Source organism: Dendropsophus ebraccatus, chromosome 12 (genome assembly GCF_027789765.1).
Source record: "Dendropsophus ebraccatus isolate aDenEbr1 chromosome 12, aDenEbr1.pat, whole genome shotgun sequence".
NCBI classification, from domain to species: domain Eukaryota; kingdom Metazoa; phylum Chordata; class Amphibia; order Anura; family Hylidae; genus Dendropsophus; species Dendropsophus ebraccatus.
In genome coordinates this window covers 93,440,562-93,461,262 of record NC_091465.1, presented here as the reverse complement: position 1 = coordinate 93,461,262, position 20,701 = coordinate 93,440,562, and the positions used below count along the sequence as shown (strand labels likewise).

At 46.6% G+C, this 20,701-nt stretch overlaps 1 protein-coding gene across 1 annotated transcript in view; it reads right to left on the bottom strand.

Moving 5' to 3' along the window:
- LOC138768862 (serine protease hepsin-like) overlaps positions 1-20,701 on the bottom strand; it is a gene marked incomplete at its 3' end in the record, with an annotated part of 84,247 nt that overhangs the window by 51,146 nt on the left and 12,400 nt on the right. The window contains exon 2 of the mRNA XM_069946829.1: positions 6,131-6,235. The remainder of the gene's footprint in view (positions 1-6,130; positions 6,236-20,701) is intronic.

Here is a 20,701-nt window from a genome sequence, read left to right as displayed (position 1 = left end):
GGGGGGGCTATACTATGTATGGGGGTGTATGGATGCCACCACATAATGTATGTACACTGTGGGGGCTATACTATGTATGGGGGTGTATGGCTGCCAGTCACCACATAATGTATGTACACTGTGGGGGCTATACTATGTATGGGGTGTATGGCTGCCAGTCACCACATAATGTATGTACACTGTGGGGGCTATACTAGGGGGTGTATGGATGCCACCACATAATGTATGTACACTGTGGGGGCTATACTATGTATGGGGGTGTATGGATGCCACCACATAATGTATGTACACTGTGGGGGGCTATACTATGTATGGGGGTGTATGGATGCCACCACATAATGTATGTACACTGTGGGGGCTATACTATACTAGGGGGTGTATGGCTGCCACCACATAATGTATGTACACTGTGGGGGGGCTATACTATGTATGGGGGTGTATGGATGCCACCACATAATGTATGTACACTGTGGGGGCTATACTATGTATGGGGGTGTATGGCTGCCACCACATAATGTATGTACACTGTGGGGGGGCTATACTATGTATGGGGGTGTATGGCTGCCACCACATAATGTATGTACACTGTGGGGGCTATACTATGTATGGGGGTGTATGGCTGCCACCACATAATGTATGTACACTGTGGGGGCTATACTATGTATGGGGGTGTATGGCTGCCACCACATAATGTATGTACACTGTGGGGGGGCTATACTATGTATGGGGGTGTATGGCTGCCACCACATAATGTATGTACACTGTGGGGGCTATACTATGTATGGGGGTGTATGGCTGCCACCACATAATGTATGTACACTGTGGGGGCTATACTATGTATGGGGGTGTATGGCTGCCACCACATAATGTATGTACACTGTGGGGGCTATACTATGTATGGGGGTGTATGGCTGCCACCACATAATGTATGTACACTGGGGGGGCTATACTATGTATGGGGGTGTATGGCTGCCACCACATAATGTATGTACACTGTGGGGGGCTATACTAGGGGGTGTATGGCTGCCACCACATAATGTATGTACACAGTGGGGGCTATACTATGTATGGGGGTGTATGGCTGCCACCACATAATGTATGTACACTGTGGGGGCTATACTATGTATGGGGGTGTATGGCTGCCACCACATAATGTATGTACACAGTGGGGGGCTATACTATGTATGGGGGTGTATGGATGCCACCACATAATGTATGTACACTGTGGGGGCTATACTATGTATGGGGGTGTATGGCTGCCAGTCACCACATAATGTATGTACACTGTGGGGGGCTATACTATGTATGGGGGTGTATGGCTGCCACCACATAATGTATGTACACTGTGGGGGCTATACTATGTATGGGGGTGTATGGCTGCCACCACATAATGTATGTACACTGTGGGGGGGCTATACTATACTAGGGGGTGTATGGCTGCCACCACATAATGTATGTACACTGTGGGGGCTATACTATGTATGGGGTAGTATGGCTGCCACCACATAATGTATGTACACAGTGGGGGCTATACTATGTATGGGGGTGTATGGCTGCCACCACATAATGTATGTACACTGTGGGGGGGCTATACTATACTAGGGGGTGTATGGCTGCCACCACATAATGTATGTACACAGTGGGGGGCTATACTATGTATGGGGGTGTATGGCTGCCACCACATAATGTATGTACACTGTGGGGGGGCTATACTATGTATGGGGGTGTATGGCTGCCACCACATAATGTATGTACACAGTGGGGGGCTATACTATGTATGGGGGTGTATGGATGCCACCACATAATGTATGTACACAGTGGGGGGCTATACTATGTATGGGGGTGTATGGATGCCACCACATAATGTATGTACACTGTGGGGGGGCTATACTATACTAGGGGGTGTATGGCTGCCACCACATAATGTATGTACACAGTGGGGGCTATAGGGGTGTGTGGAGACTGTACATTATGGGGAGGGGGGAGCGCAGCCAGGAGGCTATACACTGAGAGGGCTATTCTATCTGCTGCAAAGCATCTCACCCCCTTCTATCTGCTGCAGAGCGTCTCACCCCCTTCTATCTGCTGCAGAGCGTCTCACCCCCTTCTATCTTCTGCAGAGCATCTCACCCGCTTCTATCTGCTGCAGAGCATCTCACCCCCTTCTATCTGCTGCAGAGCGTCTCACCCCCTCTATCTGCTGCAGAGTGTCTCACCCCCTCTATGTGCTGCAGAGTGTCTCACCCCCTCTATGTGCTGCAGAGTGTCTCACCCCCTCTATGTGCTGCAGAGTGTCTCACCCCTCTATGTGCTGCAGAGTGTCTCACCCCTCTATCTGCTACAGAGCATCTCACCCCCTCTATCTGCTAACCCTCTTCCACCCACTGCTCAGCATCTTATCCCCTCTATCTTCTGCAGAACACCTCACTCCCCCTCACCTGCTGCAGAGCATCTTAGTCCCTCTTCTACAGAGTGTCTCACTCTATTTTCTGCAGAGAATTTCACTCTCCCTTACCTTCGGTACAGCATCTTGCCCCTCTGTCTTCTGCAGAACATCTCTCCCTCCACCTGCTATAGAAAATCTCCCTAACTTTATGCAGGGTACCTTACCCTCCTCTACCTTCTGGGGGGGGGGGGGGAGGGGGGCTATACACTGTGTGGGCTATACACCATGTGGGACTAAACAATGTGGGTGCTATGTGGGTCTATACTATGTCGGGGCTATTCACTGTGTGGGGGCTATACACTAAGGGGTCTATACTATGTGAGGACTATGTGGGCACTATACACTAACTAATATATGGGAGCACAGGAGCTGGCCTAATTACTGTAGGGGAGTATAGAAGAGTGGCCTAATACTATTTGGGGACACAGAGTGGCCTACTATTTTGGGGCACATATGGTGCCTAACTGCTCATATGGGGACACAGGGGGGTACTGTTATTGTGAGAAGCAATACACATGGGGAGTTTGTATAAGGCGAGGATGATGCTGAAGCAAGGAGCCTAAAATGTTTGTCTGGCAGATTCTGTGGAGACAGTTCATGGCGGTAGAACTCTTCATGATCTCAGCCAGATGAAAAAGACAAGCAAATACTAACAACTTTAACTGGCAAAAACGTAACTTAGAGAGAAGTAGAGAAGACGTCCCCTGTGAGTCACTGGATGTAACTGCACTATAATCACTTATAAGGCCTATAGATCTTGTATACAGCTGAATCCCTACCTCTTTATGGTCACTGCTAGGGATTGGTGGAGTTACAGACTTACAGTTCATGTGAACCTGAATGCCTGGTATTTGAATCCTAGTGGCTGAAGAAGATGGATGCAGCCTATGCATCCATCTTCTCCAACCATTAGACTTCAAATAGCGAGTTTTTAGGTTTGTGTGAACCTCTAATTGTTTGCACTAGTTAAGTTGCTTGCACTAGTTACAGGGAAAAAAACTATATTAATAACATTAATTTATGATTGCTCTATATCAAATGTGTTTAAAAGTGTTTACACATGTCGTTTTTTTATGCAGATATATAATTTTTTTGCCTTCTCTGCCTAGGGCACCAAAAGGCCTTGTCCCGGCCCTGACGTCCCGATAATCCCGCCCCCCGCGATAATCCCTGCCCCCGCGCCAAAGTTTACATGTCATCCAGCTCTCCCAACATCCTGTATGTCAGTGTAATGGAGGTCACCCAGCTCTCCCAGTATCCTGTATGTCAGTGTAATGGAGGTCACCCAGCTCTCCCAGTATCCTGTATGTCAGTGTATAATGGAGGTCACCAGCTTTCCCAGCATCCTGTATGTCAGTGTAATGGAGGTCACCCAGCTCTCCCAGTATCCTGTATGTCAGTGTAATGGAGGTCACACAGCTTTCCCAGCATACTGTATGTCAGTGTATAATGGAGGTCATACAGCTTTCCCAGTATCCTGTATGTCAGTGTATAATGGAGGTCACACAGCTTTCCCAGTATCCTGTATGTCAGTGTGTAATGGAGGTCACACAGCTCTCCCAGTATCCTGTATGTCAGTGTAATGGAGGTCACACAGCTTTCCTAGCATCCTGTATGTCAGTGTAATGGAGGTCACACAGCTCTCCCAGTATCCTGTATGTCAGTGTAATGGAGGTCACCAGCTTTCCCAGCATACTGTATGTCAGTGTATAATGGAGTTCATACAGCTTTCCCAGCATCCTGTATGTCAGTGTAATAGAGGTCACCCAGCTTTCCCAGTATCCTGTATGTCAGTGTAATGGAGGTCACCCAGCTTTCCCAGTATCCTGTATGTCAGTGTGTAATGGTGGTCACCCAGCTTTCCCAGTATCCTGTATGTCAGTGTAATGGAGGTCACACAGCTTTCCTAGCATCCTGTATGTCAGTGTAATGGAGGTCACTCAGCTTTCCCAGTATCCTGTATGTCAGTGTATAATAGAGGTCACCCAGCTTTCCCAGCATCCTGTATGTCAGTGTATAATGGAGGTCACCCAGCTCTCCCAATATCCTGTATGTCAGTGTAATGGAGGTCACCCAGCTTTCCCAGTATCCTGTATGTCAGTGTGTAATGGAGGTCACCAGCTCTCCCAGCATCCTGTATGTCAGTGTATAATGGAGGTCACCAGCTTTCCCAGCATCCTGTATGTCAGTGTATAATGGAGGTCACCCAGCTTTCCCAGCATCCTGTATGTCAGTGTATAATGGAGGTCACCCAGCTCTCCCAGTATCCTGTATGTCAGTGTATAATGGAGGTCACCCAGCTCTCCCAGTATCCTGTATGTCAGTGTAATGGAGGTCACCCAGCTTTCCCAGTATCCTGTATGTCAGTGTATAATGGAGGTCACTCAGCTTTCCCAGTATCCTGTATGTCAGTGTATAATGGAGGTCACACAGCTTTCCCAGTATCCTGTATGTCAGTGTATAATGGAGGTCACCAGCTCTCCCAGCATCCTGTATGTCAGTATAATGGAGGTCACACAGCTCTCCCAGTATCCTGTATGTCAGTGTATAATGGAGGTCATCCAGCTCTCCCAGCATCCTGTATGTCAGTGTATAATGGAGGTCACCCTGCTTTCCCAGCATCCTGTATGTCAGTGTATAATGGAGGTCACCCAGCTCTCCCAGTATCCTGTATGTCAGTGTAATAGAGGTCATCCAGCTTTCCCAGCATCCTGTATGTCAGTATAATGGAGGTCACCAGCTTTCCCAGCATACAGTTTGGGACCTTATAAGTGGGAAAAGGGGAAGTTGCTGGAAATGTGCGGAGCCTGAGATGTCTGTCTGGCAGGTCCTAAAGAGATGAATTGTAGCTGCAAGAAACCGTCATGGAGGCCGGGGCCGGATGCAGAGGAAAAGGGACCCGTCAGATCAAAGAAGACGTCACCTGTAAGTCCCTGTATAATGATTTTGTATTCAGTGGAACATTATTTGGCAGGGGTGCAACACCGATCTATGCCGCAATACACACACTGCTTTTTTCTAATAACCCGAATCTTGATAAAAGCCCCCCCCTTCCTTCCCCAGGGCTGAACTAACGGGGGGGGGGGGGGGGGGGGCGCTTTTATCAAGATCCGCCCTGTTGTCAAAATGACCTAGAAACTGCCCTGTAAGCGCTATGTATATTATATATGTTTTTGTTTGCACCTGGGGTTGGGGTTTAGTGCTTGGTTGAGTGGTGGGTAAAGGTGGGGGAGGGTTTTTTTGTGGGACTTTAAAGGGACTTTTATACATACAGAAAATCCTGGGTTGGTTCATGGACGTCCGTGATCATGTACATTTTATGGTATTTCCTAATGTGAACTTTGTTGCTATGGCATTTATGCAGTGAGGACCCTACTGCAATCTGTATTTTTATTCATTTCTTTTATATCTGTATCTCCTGGATTTTAGTTGTTTGTGTTGCCTATAAAAACTTGATTGTATTTAGTTATGCTTTATTATATGCTGATACAACATATTTGACTTAATTGGCATATAGATGTGCAAGGCTTAGAGGAGTAGAGCTTATTCTAGTTCTACTTTTGTTTTTTCGTTTACCCTTTGGAGGAAGGGCCTTGGTCTTTCATCCCCCTGTGAGCTGCACCAATCATATTTTTTTCTATTTTTTCTTTAGTCCACATAATTCATGAATGAGTCATGGCTTACCTAAAATCTGGTGTTGATGTAATCCAGAAGGCCTCATGTTATCTCGCACCCCAATGCTTCATGGCAGATTACGTCTACATCTCCCGCTGTCAGGTTGTCAGTGGTCTGTATGGAAATGGGTCTGTAATGAGATAGAGAACCAAATACTGACCAGAAAATGTCTGATATTAGCTAATGTCCTAAGTCTTCTACTTATAGTAACATAGTTAATAAGGTTGAAAGAAGACAAGAGTCCATCAGGTTCAACCAAGGGAAACCCCAGGGGAAGGCAAAAACCCCTATGAGGCAGACGACAATTGCCCCATCACAGGGAGAAAACTCCTTCCCGACTCCAATGGTGATCAGAATAATCCCTGGATTAACATATAACCAGAAATCTAATGCCCATAACTTGTATTATATTTATTCAAGACAAGCATCCAGGCCTCCCCTGTACTAAAATATTTGTGTAAGACAAGGTGACGTTTCCATCGGTACCATTCGAGGGGACATGCGACACCCTAATCATTTTTTTATGAGGTGTTATGAATAAAAAACACAATTTAGCAGCAGTTTTTCACCATTTTTTTGTACACCGTTTACTATACGTTATATATGACATGTTATCGTTATCCGTCAGGTCCATACGATTACAGTGATATCCATGTTATATAGCGGTTACTATACGTTACATATGACATGTTATATAGCGGTTACTATACGTTACATATGACATGTTATATAGCGGTTACTATACATTACATATGACATGTTATATAGCGGTTACTATACGTCACATATGACATGTTATATAGCGGTTACTATACGTTATATATGACATGTTATATAGCGGTTACTATACGTTACATATGACATGTTATATAGCGGTTACTATACGTCACATATGACATGTTATATAGCGGTTACTATACGTTACATATGACATGTTATATAGCGGTTACTATATATGACATGTTATATAGCGGTTACTATACGTCACATATGATGTTATCGTTATTCATCAGGTCCGTACGATTACAGCGATATCCATGTTATATAGCGGTTACTATACGTTACATATGACATGGTATATAGGGATTAATATACGTTACATATGATGTTATCGTTATTCGTCAGGTCGGTACAATTACAGTGATATCCACGTTATATAGCGGTTACTATACGTTACATATGACATGTTATATAGCGGTTACTATACGTTACATATGACATGTTATATAGTGGTTACTATACGTTACATATGACATGTTATATAGCGGTTACTATACGTCACATATGACATGTTATATAGCGGTTACTATACGTTACATATGACATGTTATATAGCGGTTACTATACGTTATATATGACATGTTATATAGCGGTTACTATACGTTATATATGACATGTTATATAGCGGTTACTATACGTTACATATGACATGTTATATAGCGGTTACTATACGTTACATATGACATGTTATATAGCGGTTACTATACGTTACATATGACATGTTATATAGTGGTTACTATACGTTACATATGACATGTTATATAGCGGTTACTATACGTTACATATGACATGTTATATAGCGGTTACTATATATGACATGTTATATAGCGGTTACTATACGTCACATATGATGTTATCGTTATTCATCAGGTCCGTACGATTACAGCGATATCCATGTTACATAGCAGTTACTATACGTTACATATGACATGGTATATAGGGATTACTATACGTTACATATGATGTTATCGTTATTCGTCAGGTCGGTACAATTACAGTGATATCCACGTTATATAGCGGTTATTATATGTTACATATGACATGTTATATAGCGGTTACTATACGTTACATATGACATGTTATATAGCGGTTACTATACGTTACATATGACATGTTATATAGCGGTTACTATACGTTACATATGACATGTTATATAGCGGTTACTATACGTTACATATGACATGTTATATAGCGGTTACTATACATTATATATGACATGTTATATAACGGTTACTATATGTCACATATGATGTTATCGTTATTCGTCAGGTCATTACAATTACAGTGATATCCACGTTATATAGCGGTTACTATACGTTGCATATGACATGTTATATAGGGATTACTATACGTTACATATGATGTTATTGTTATTCATCAGGTCTGTACGATTACAGTGATATCCATGTTATATAGCGGTTACTATATATTACATATGATGTTATCATTATTCGTTATTCGCTAGGTCGGTACGATTACAGTGATATATATATATATATATATATATATATATATATACTGACTGAAATATACATATACTGACTGAAATATACATACATATATATGTAGTACATACATATATACATATATATGTAGTGTGAACATAGCCTTAGGGTACATGTGATGTTTTCATTTATAAAGGGGAATGGGAAATGTGTATATTTATTTATTTATATTTATTTAATTTATTTAATTTATTAATTAATTTATTTGTGTATGTATGTATGTGTTTGTGTTTTACTTTCACTTTGCAGGTCCATCTATAATACATTACAGCACATGATCAGTGCTGTAATGTATTATAGAGAATGAATGAGCTGTCAGAATCTGACAGCTCATTCATGGATCAGACCCCTGCCTCGGTGCAAGGGCCTGACCACTCACATCTATAGCAGCCCAGACGCAGGAAGCAGCGTCTGAGTTGCTATGGTAACCCCCAGTGATTTATAAAGAGGCAAAACTATGTTCTCATGTTTAGCATCTCGCCCTCTTTTGACACATCCCATTATTTTATTAGCCTTGGCAGCTGCTGCCTGGCACTGATCACTAAAGTTCAATTTACTGTTCAACAATCCCCCCAGCTCCTTTTCGGCAGCAGTGTTACCCAGTGTTTTATTATTTAGCCATAACTTTACTTATTATTATTACGTCCCAAATGCATAACCTTACATTTATCCACATTATACATCATCTGCCCTTTACCTGCCCAAGCCTCCAGCTTCTCCAAATCCCTCTGTAATATGATATTATCCTCCTCTGTGGTGGTTACTTTACCCAGTTTAGTATCATCTGCAAAAATGGAGATTCTTTTCTGTAGCCCCTCTACAAGATCATTAACCCCTCAACGATACAGGGCGTACATTTACGCCATTACTGCCGGGGCCTTAACGCAAGAGGACGTAAATGTACTCCCTGGCGCGGTCCCGGGCTATGGAGCGGGCTCACGAGCTGAGCCCACTCCATAGCGTGTGAGGACCGGCTGCTAAATGCAGCCAGGCTCTCGCCCTCAATGGCGGGCCGCCGCCCGCCATTAACCCCTTTAAGTATAAGTGACCGGAGCATCATCCGGTCACTTGGGGGTCCCGATCACATTTTCTGACTGCCGGAGGTCTCATACCTTCCTCCGTGCAGTCCTCGGTTTGGTCATCTGATTCAGCCTGCCACAGGCCACAGGCAGACACTATCAGAAGATCAGAGATAACACTGATCCCTGCTATGCTATGGCCACAGGCAGGCTCTATGTAATGATCACAGATAACACTGATCAGTGCTATGCTATGGCCACAGGCAGGCTCTATGTAATGATCACAGATAACACTGATCAGTGCTATGGCCACAGGCAGGCTGTATGTAATGATCACAGATAACACTGATCAGTGCTATGGGCACAGGCAGGCTGTATGTAATGATCACAGATAACACTGATCAGTGCTATGGCCACAGGCAGGCTGTATGTAATGATCACAGATAACACTGATCAGTGCTGTGGCCACAGGCAGGCTGTATGTAATGATCACAGATAACACTGATCAGTGCTATGGCCACAGGCAGGCTGTATGTAATGATCACAGATAACACTGATCAGTGCTATGGCCACAGGCAGGCTGTATGTAATGATCACAGATAACACTGATCAGTGCTATGGCCACAGGCAGGCTGTATGTAATGATCACAGAGAACAATGATCAGTGCTATGGCCACAGGCAGGCTGTATGTAATGATCACAGATAACACTGATCAGTGCTATGGCCACAGGCAGGCTGTATGTAATGATCACAGATAACACTGATCAGTGCTATGGCCACAGGCAGGCTGTATGTAATGATCACAGATAACACTGATCAGTGCTGTGGCCACAGGCAGGCTGTATGTAATGATCACAGAAAACAATGATCAGTGCTATGGCCACAGGCAGGCTGTATGTAATGATCACAGATAACACTGATCAGTGCTATGGCCACAGGCAGGCTGTATGTAATGATCACAGATAACACTGATCAGTACTATGGCCACAGGCAGGCTGTATGTAATGATCACAGATAACACTGATCAGTGCTATGGCCACAGACAGGCTGTATGTAATGATCACAGATAACACTGATCAGTGCTATGGCCACAGGCAGGCTGTATGTAATGATCACAGATAACTGATCAGTGCTATGGCCACAGGCAGACTGTATGTAATGATCACAGATAACACTGATCCCTGCTATGCTATGGCCACAGGCAGACTGTATGTAATGATCACAGATAACACTGATCAGTGATATGGCCACAGGCAGACTGTATGTAATGATCACAGATAACACTGATCAGTGATATGGCCACAGGCAGGCTGTATGTAATGATCACAGATAACACTGATCACGACTATGGTCACAGGCAGGCTGTATGTAATGATCACAGATAACACTGATCAGTGCTATTGCCACAGGCAGACTGTATGTAATGATCACAGATAACACTGATCAGTGCTATGGCCACAGGCAGGCTGTATGTAATGATCACAGATAACACTGATCCCTGCAATGCTATGGCCACAGGCAGGCTGTATGTAATGATCACAGATAACACTGATCAGTGCTATGGCCACAGGCAGGCTGTATGTAATGATCACAGATAACACTGATCAGTGCTATGGTCACAGGCAGGCTGTATGTAATGATCACAGATAACACTGATCAGTGCTATGGTCACAGGCAGGCTGTATGTAATGATCACAGATAACACTGATCCCTGCAATGCTATGGCATAGCAGAGATCAGTGTATGTAATCTAATGTATGAATGTGATAGTTCCCTAAGGGAACTATAAAAGTGAAAATAAATTAATAAATACAAGTTTTAAAAAGTGCCCCAAAGCCCCTCCCCCAATAAAAGTGTAAATCACCCCCCCCCCCCCTTCCCATTTCATACATAAAACACATAGAAAGTAATAAAGTTAATACATATTATATACCGTGTGTAATCGTCCAATCTATTAAAATAAAACAATACTATTCCCGCACGGTGAACGGCGTAAAAAAAAATCTAGAAAAAATTGTTACTAATAAAAAATAGAGATCATGACGCAAGAAATGACACCCCATACGACCCCGTAGGTGAAAAAATAAATGCGCTATAGGAGTCACAATAGTTTACAATAGTAAAACGTTAGAAAACCTAGTAACCATGCATATAAAATTACAGTTTTATTGTTAAGTGCATTACATAAACATGGAACCCCCAAAAAATTAGCAAAATCACATTCTTTGACCCAAATTCACCCCATAAATTAGATTTTGGGGGTTCCGTCATTCATTTTATGGCAGATTAAAAGATACAATTACAAAGTAAACCTGTTCCTGAAAAAGACAAGACCTCACGTGGCCCTGTAGCTGGAAAAATAAAAGAGTTATCGGTCTTAGAAGGCGAGGAGGAAAAAACAAAAACGCAAAAGGGATAATTGACCCGGTGCTTAAGGGGTTAATAAACATATTAAAAAGAAGTGGACCCAACACTGCCCCCTTCTTTACCCTACTAGTAACTGTGACCCTATACTGCCCCCTGCGGTACCCCACTAGTAACTGTGCCCCAACACTGCCCCCTGCTGTACCCCACTAGTAACTGTGCCCCAACACTGCCCCCTGCTGTACCCCACTAGTAACTGTGCCCCAACACTGCCCCCTGCTGTACCCCACTAGTAACTGTGCCCCAACACTGCCCCCTGCTGTACCTCACTAGTAACTGTGACCCAACACTGCCCCCAGCTGTGCCCCAACACTGCCCCCAGCTGTACCCCACTAGTAACTGTGCCCGAACACTGCCCCCAGCTGTGCCCCAACACTGCCCCCTGCTGTACCCCACTAGTAACTGTGCCCCAACACTGCCCCCTGCTGTACCCCACTAGTAACTGTGCCCCAAAACTGCCCCATGCTTTACCCCACTAGTAACTGACCCAACACTGCCCCCTGCTGTACCCCACTAGTACCTGTGCCCCAATACTGCCCCATGCTGTACCCCACTAGTAACTGTGACCCTATACTGCCCCCTGCTGTACCCCACTAGTAACTGTGCCCCAACACTGCCCCCTGCTGTACCCCACTAGTAACTGTGACCTTATACTGCCCCCTGCTGTACCCCACTAGTAACTGTGCCCCAACACTGCCCCCTGCTGTACCCCACTAGTAACTGTGACCTTATACTGCCCCCTGCTGTACCCCACTAGTAACTGTGACCCTATACTTCCCCCTGCTGTACCCTACTAGTAACTGTGACCCTATACTGCCCCCTGCTGTACCCCACTAGTAACTGTGACTCAATCTGAATATGTTCCATCAATGACCCCTCTGTTTTCTATCACACAACCAGTTACTTACCCATTTGCATATGTTTCCCCAGCATCCTCATTATATAGACCAACCTTTCATGCAGCACAGTATCATATACTATAGAAGAAACAAAATGCGGTTCAGGGAAGAAACAGAGTGCTTCACCTCACACCTATGGCCGATACTAGTGCCGCTAGGCTAAATAAAAAACACATCAGAATTTTGTGTAAGAATTCATTAAGCCATACTGCCCCATGTACCTCGTGCCGGTATCTGATACACATGGGTCCCTACACTAAGTCCACACCGTGCCAGTCAGTGGCCACCAACCCCGCAGCCGTGCACAGCCAGGGAACGGGGGCCATGGGACGGCCCTGCGACCCCCATGCCACAGGACCAGACCCAAAAACACCACACCAGAACCCGGCCAGCACCGCCGGCGGAGAAGGTCGCCCCCAAGCAGCACAAGTCTGGATAAGGTATTACACTCACCATAGCTGCAGCAAACAGAATGGGAAAAAACAGGAGGGATTAAAACCATGTGCACTCAGTTCCACGTTCCACTCTCTCCAGTTCGTGTTTCACAGTTCTCCCTCTCTGAACAGCTAGCACTCCTTTATAAGACCCACATGACCAAAATTAGCAGGATATGTCTGTGCTCACATGTCTGGACCTTATGTCTTCCCCATTCTGTGAGAGCAGCAATGGTAAGTGTAATACCATATCCATACTTGTGTCGTTTGGGGGCAGCCTTCCCCGCCGGTGGTGCTGGCTGGGTTTTGGTGGGGCTTTTTGGGTCTGGTCCTGTGACATTGGGGTTGCAGGGCCGTTCCATGGCCTCCCTTCCCTGCATGTGCACGCTTTGCGGGGTTGGCGGTCGCTGACCGACACGGTGTGGAGTTAGCGTAGGGACCCGTGTGGACCAAAGGACCTGCGCGGTGGTACATGGGGCGATATGGCTTGATCAATTCATATACAGACACTCTGGTGTGGATTTTTAATATAGGCCTAGCGGCATTAGTATCAGCCATAGATGGGATGTGCAGCCGTTCCACTCTCTCCAGTTCGTGATATACTATAGAAGTCCAGATACACAACGTACACAGTCTCTCCCAGGTCCCGTTATAAGATTATTTTCATTCAGATACTTCCAGTAAAGCATCTCTTATATATTATACTCCAGTATACATCTCTTATATATTATACTCCAGTATACATCTCTTATATATTATACCCCAGTATACATCTCTTATATATTATACTCCAGTATACATCTCTTATATATTATACTCCAGTATACATCTCTTATATATTGTACCCCAGTATACATCTCTTATATATTATACCCTATATTATATAATGTATAGCATCTCTTACAAACCTCTAAAATAAGTTACCCTTTATAGATGTTAGACTTACAGGCCTGTAGTTTCCAGGATCACTCTTTGACCCCTTCTTGAATATCGGTACCACATTAGCTATGCGCCAGTCAGCTATACATATAAAGAGCTGGAGACCCTGACATCTGTAGTAGTGAAAATGATGGAAACTCTTCTAAAAAAGAAGATAATGGATCACCTAAGAATCAACAATTTGATGGATCCAAACCAGCATGGCTTTACTGAGGGCCGATCATGTCAGACTAATCTCATTGATTTCTTTGATTATGCCACAAAAGTGCTGGATGAAGGTGGTGCTGTGGATATTGCCTATCTGGACTTCAGCAAAGCTTTTGATACAGTTCCCCATAAAGAGCTGATAGAGAAGTTGGAGAAAATTGGACTAAATCCCTGGATAGTTGAGTGGATTTGTGGTTGGCTGAAGGAGAGATATCAGAGGGTTGTTGTTAATGGTGAATATTCTGAGCAGAGACTGGTTACAAGTGGTGTGCCACAAGGGTCTGTTCTGGGTCCTATTCTTTTTAATATGTTTGTAAGTGACATAGGAGAAGGGTTGATAGGTAAAGTTTGTCTGTTTGCTGACGACACAAAAGTGTGCAATAGGGTGGATATTCCTGGAGGTGTCAGTAATATGGAAAATGATTTAGCTTTGCTAGATACGTGGTCCAAACAGTGGAAATTGAAGTTCAACGTTTCCAAATGTAAAATAATGCACTTGGGGAGGAGGAATCCTCTATCCGAGTATCACATCGGCAGTACTGTGCTGGAAAAGACTTCAGAAGAGAAGGATTTAGGGGTAATGATTTCTGAAAGCCTTAAAATGAGTCACCAGTGCAACCAGGCGGTGGGGAAAGCAAATCGTATGCTGGGGTGTATAGCTAGAGGTATAACCAGTAGGAAGAGGGAGATTGTGATCCCGCTGTATAGAGCTCTGGTGAGGCCACATCTGGAATACTGTGTCCAGTTCTGGAGACCTCACCTAAAAAAGGACATTGATAAAATAGAACGGGTCCAAAGACGAGCTACAAAAATGGTGGAGGGTGTGAGGCATAAACCATATCAGGAAAGACTTAAGGATTTGAATCTGTATAGTCTGGAGGAAAGACGGGAAAGGGGGGACATGATTGAAACCTTTAAGTATGTTAAGGGACTAAATAAGGTTCAAGAGGGGAGTGTTTTTAGTAAAAAACTGAGCTCAAGAACAAGAGGACACAGTGAGAGGTTAGTTGGGGGAAAGATCAGAAGCAATGTAAGAAAATATTATTTTACTGAAAGAGTAGTAGATACCTGGAACAAACTTCCAGCAGAGGTGGTTGGTAAATCTACAATAACAGAATTTAAACAGGCCTGGGATAGACATATATCTATCCTAAGATAATAAGGAAGAAAATACTAAAAGGGCGGACTAGATGGACCCAGTGGTCTTTTTCTGCCGACAATCTTCTATGTTTCTATGTTTCTATGGAACAATCCCTGTCATTATAGAATCTTTAAATATTAGGACTAAGGGTGGTATTACACGGGCCGAGCAGGGCCCGATAATACCTGTAAACGAGCAGCGATCTGCTAGATCGTTGCTCGTTTACTGGGCCTATTACACGGCCCGATAATCGTTTGACAAGAGCTGCAAGGACATCGTTACCGATGTCCTTGCAGCCCTTGCTAAACTGGCATACATTACCCATCCACGTTCCAGGGCTGCTCCTGCTGTCCGCTTCTCCCGGGGTCCCGCGCGCTCTCTAGCTTCACAGCGGCCTGTCAGCTGGTAGGCCGCTCAGCCAATCACAGGCCGGGACCGCCGCGGCCTGTGATTGGCTGAGCGGCCTATCAGCTGACAGGCCTGTGTGAAGCTAGAGCGCGCACGGGACCCCGGGAGAAGCGGACAGCAGGAGCAGCCCTGGAACGTGGATGGGTAATGTATATCGTTAGTCGCTGGCCACGCACCGCTATTACACGCAGCGGTGCGTGGTCGGCGCCCGACAAAAATAGGGTCTAAACTATATCAACGATCAGCCGATGATCGTTGTCATCGGCTGATCGTTGCATTTATTACACGGAGCGATAATCGGCCGAATCGGGCCAATTCGGCCGATTATCGTTCCGTGTAATAGTACCCTAAGGCTCTGTATAACACAGTACTTAATTCCTATAGTTCTCAGGAATGGATGTCTTTTGGGCCCGGTGATTTATGGATTTTAATGTTTTTAAGGCGTCTTCCCACTTCTTGTTGTGTTAGGGCCCTATTACACCAACAGATTTATCTGACTGATTTTTGCAACCAAAACCAGGAACAGACTATAAAGGGAGAAAAGGTCACAAAGGAAAGATTGAGATTTATTCTCTTTTCAAATCCATTCCTGGGTTTGGCTGCAGAAATCTGTCAGATAAATCTGTTGGTATAATAGGACCCTTAGGCAGGTGAGATTTATGGGAGGATTTACATTATCCCTAGTCATGTCGTCTGTTATGGGATTCTCCTCTGTGAATACAGTAGAGCAGAATGTATTTAATAGATTGGCCTTTTCCTCTTCCTCCTCCACCATTACACCCAGATTACTTTTGAGGGGACCAACATTTTCAGTTTGAAGTCTTTTATTATTTTTATAGGTGAAGAACATTTTGGAATTATTTTTACTTTCTGTGGCTATCCTTCTTTCTGTTGCAATTTTTGCTTCTTTTATTTGTTTTTTTACACACTTTATTTTTCTGCCTATAATTGCTCCATGCTTCCCCACTACCTTCTTGTTTTAGTTGTCTGAACGCTTGTTTCTTATCATTTATGGCACCCCTTACAGCTGAAGTTACCACATTGGTTTTCTCCTATTTCTACTACGTTTATTCCCATATGGTACAGTATGTGTCCTTCACACCATTTACCCAGGATGCTCTAACATATGTCCCCGGGGTCCTCTCTTATATCTCAGGGCAGTGTCTATGTCCCCGGGGTTCTCTCTTATATCTCAGGGCAGTGTCCCCCCAGTCTATGTCCCCGGGGTCCTCTCTTATATCTCAGGGCAGTGTCCCAGTCTATGTCCCCGGGGTCCTCTCTTATATCTCAGGGCAGTGTCCCAGTCTATGTCCCCGGGGTCCTCTCTTATATCTCAGGGCAGTGTCCCCCCCAGTCTATGTCCCCGGGGTCCTCTCTTATATCTCAGGGCAGTGTCCCCCCCAGTCTATGTCCCCGTGGTCCTCTCTTATATCTCAGGGCAGTGTCCCAGTCTATGTCCCCGGCGTTCTCTCTTATATCTCAGGGCATTGTCACCCCAGTCTATGTCCCCAGGGTCCTCTCTTATATCTTAGGGCAGTGTCACCCCAGTCTATTTCCCCGGGGTCCTCTCTTATATCTCAGGGCAGTGTCCCCCCCAGTCTATGTCCCCGGGGTCCTCTCTTATATCTCAGGGCAGTGTCCCCCCAGTCTCTGTCCCCGGGATCCTCTCTTATATTTTAGGGCAGTGTCCCAGTCTATGTCCCCGGGGTCCTCTCTTATATCTCAGGGCAGTGTCCCCCCCACAGGGCAGTGTCCCCCCCAGTCTATGTCCCCGGGGTCCTCTCTTATATCTCAGGCCAGTGTCCCCCCAGTCTATGTCCCCGGGGGTCCTCTCTTATATCTTAGGGCAGTGTCCCCCTAGTCTATGTCCCCGGGGTCCTCTCTTATATCTTAGGGCAGTGTCCCCCTAGTCTATGTCCCTGGGGTCCTCTCTTATATCTCAGGGCAGTGTCCCCCCAGTCTATGTCCCCGGGGGTCCTCTCTTATATCTCAGGGCAGTGTCCCCCCAGTCTATGTCCCCGGGGTCCTCTCTTATATCTTAGGGCAGTGTCCCCCTAGTCTATGTCCCCGGGGTCCTCTCTTATATCTCAGGGCAGTGTCCCCCCAGTCTATGTCCCCGGGGTCCTCTCTTATATCTCAGGGCAGTGTCCCCCCAGTCTATGTCCCCGGGGTCCTCTCTTATATCTCAGGGCAGTGTCCCAGTCTATGTCCCCGGGGTCCTCTCTTATATCTCAGGGCAGTGTCCCAGTCTATGTCCCCAGGGTCCTCCCTTATATCTCAGGGCAGTGCCCCCCCAGTCTATGTTCCCGGGGTCCTTTCTTATATCTCAGGGCAGTCTCCCCCCCAGTCTATGTCCCCGTGGTCCTCTCTTATATCTCAGGGCAGTGTCCCCCCAGTCTATGTCCCCGGGGGTCCTCTCTTATATCTCAGGGCAGTGTCCCCCCAGTCTATGTCCCCGGGGTCCTCTCTTATATCTCAGGGCAGTCTCCCCCCCAGTCTATATCCCTGGGGTCCTCTCTTATATCTCAGGGCAGTGTCTATGTCCCCGGGGTCCTCTCTTATATCTCAGGGCAGTGTCCCCCCAGTCTATGTCCCCGGGGTCCTCTCTTATATCTCAGGGCAGTGTCCCAGTCTATGTCCCCGGAGTCCTCTCTTATATCTCAGGGCAGTGTCCCAGTCTATTTCCCCGGAGTCCTCTCTTATATCTCAGGGCAGTGTCCCCCCAGTCTATGTCCCCGGGGTCCTCTCTTATATCTCAGGGCAGTGTCTATGTCCCCGGGATCCTCTCTTATATCTCAGGGCAGTGTCCCCCCAGTCTATGTCCCCGGGGTCCTCTCTTATATCTCAGGGCAGTGTCCCCCCAGTCTATGTCCCCGGGGTCCTCTCTTATATCTCAGGGCAGTGTCCCAGTCTATGTCCCCGGGGTTCTCTCTTATATCTCAGGGCAGTGTCCCCCCAGTTTATGTCCCCGGGGTCCTCTCTTATATCTCAGGGCAGTGTCCCAGTCTATGTCCCCGGGGTCCTCTCTTATATCTCAGGGCAGTGTCCCAGTCTATGTCCCCGGGGTCCTCTCTTATATCTCATGGCAGTGTCCCCCCAGTCTTTGTCCCCGGGGTCCTCTCTTATATCTCAGGGCAGTGTCCCCCCAGTCTATGTCCCCGGGGTCCTCTCTTATATCTCAGGGCAGTCTCCCCCCCCAGTCTATGTCCCTGTGGTCCTCTCTTATATCTTAGGGCAGTGTCCCAGTCTATGTCCCCGGGGTCCTCTCTTATATCTCAGGGCAGTGTCCCAGTCTATGTCCCCGGGGTCCTCTCTTATATCTCAGGGCAGTGTCCCAGTCTATGTCCCCGGGGTCCTCTCTTATATCTCAGGGCAGTGTCCCAGTCTATGTCCCCGGGGTCCTCTCTTATATTTCAGGGCAGTGTCCCCCCAGTCTATGTCCCCGGGGTCCTCTCTTATATCTCAGGGCAGTGTCCCCCCAGTCTATGTCCCCGGGGTCCTCTCTTATATCTCAGGGCAGTGTCCCCCCCAGTCTATGTCCCGGGGGTCCTCTCTTATATCTCAGGGCAGTGTCCCCCCAGTCTTTGTCCCCGGGGTCCTCTCTTATATCTCAGGGCAGTGTCCCCCCCAGTCTATGTCCCCGGGGTCCTCTCTTATATCTCAGGGCAGTGTCCCAGTCTATGTCCCCGGGGTCCTTTCTTATATCTCAGGGCAGTGTCCCCCCAGTCTATGTCCCCGGGGGTCCTCTCTTATATCTCAGGGCAGTGTCCCCCCAGTCTATGTCCCCGGGGTCCTCTCTTATATCTCAGGGCAGTGTCCCCCCCAGTCTATGTCCCCGGGGTCCTCTCTTATATCTCAGGGCAGTGTCCCCCCAGTCTATGTCCCCGGGGTCCTCTCTTATATCTCAGGGCAGTGTCCCCCCAGTCTATGTCCCCGGGGTCCTCTCTTATATCTCAGGGCAGTGTCCCCCCCAGTCTATGTTCCCGGGGTCCTCTCTTATATCTCAGGGCAGTGTCCCAGTCTATGTCCCCGGGGTCCTCTCTTATATCTCAGGGCAGTGTCCGAGTCTATGTCCCCGGGGTCCTCTCTTATATCTCAGGGCAGTGTCCCCCCAGTCTATTTCCCCGGGGTCCTCTCTTAAATATCAAGGCAGTGTCCCAGTCTATGTCCCCGGGGTCCTCTCTTATATCTCAGGGCAGTGTCCCCCCAGTCTGTGTCCCCGGGGTCCTCTCTTATATCTCAGGGCAGTGTCCCCCCAGTCTATGTCCCCGGGGTCCTCTCTTATATCTCAGGGCAGTGTCCCAGTCTCTGTCCCCGGGGTCCTCTCTTATATCTCAGGGCAGTGTCTATGTCCCCGGGGTCCTCTCTTATATCTCAGGGCAGTGTCCCCCCAGTCTATTTCCCCGGGGTCCTCTCTTAAATATCAAGGCAGTGTCCCAGTCTATGTCCCCGGGGTCCTCTCTTATATCTCAGGGCAGTGTCCCCCCAGTCTATGTTCCCGGGGTCCTCTCTTATATCTCAGGGCAGTGTCTATGTCCCCGGGGTCCTCTCTTATATCTCAGGGCAGTGTCCCCCCAGTCTATTTCCCCGGGGTCCTCTCTTAAATATCAAGGCAGTGTCCCAGTCTATGTCCCCGGGGTCCTCTCATATATCTCAGGGCAGTGTCCCCCCAGTCTATGTCCCCGGGGTCCTCTCTTATATCTCAGGGCAGTGTCCCCCCAGTCTATGTCCCCGGGGTCCTCTCTTATATCTCAGGGCAGTGTCCCCCCAGTCTATGTCCCTGGGGTCCTCTCTTATATCTCAGGGCAGTGTCCCCCCAGTCT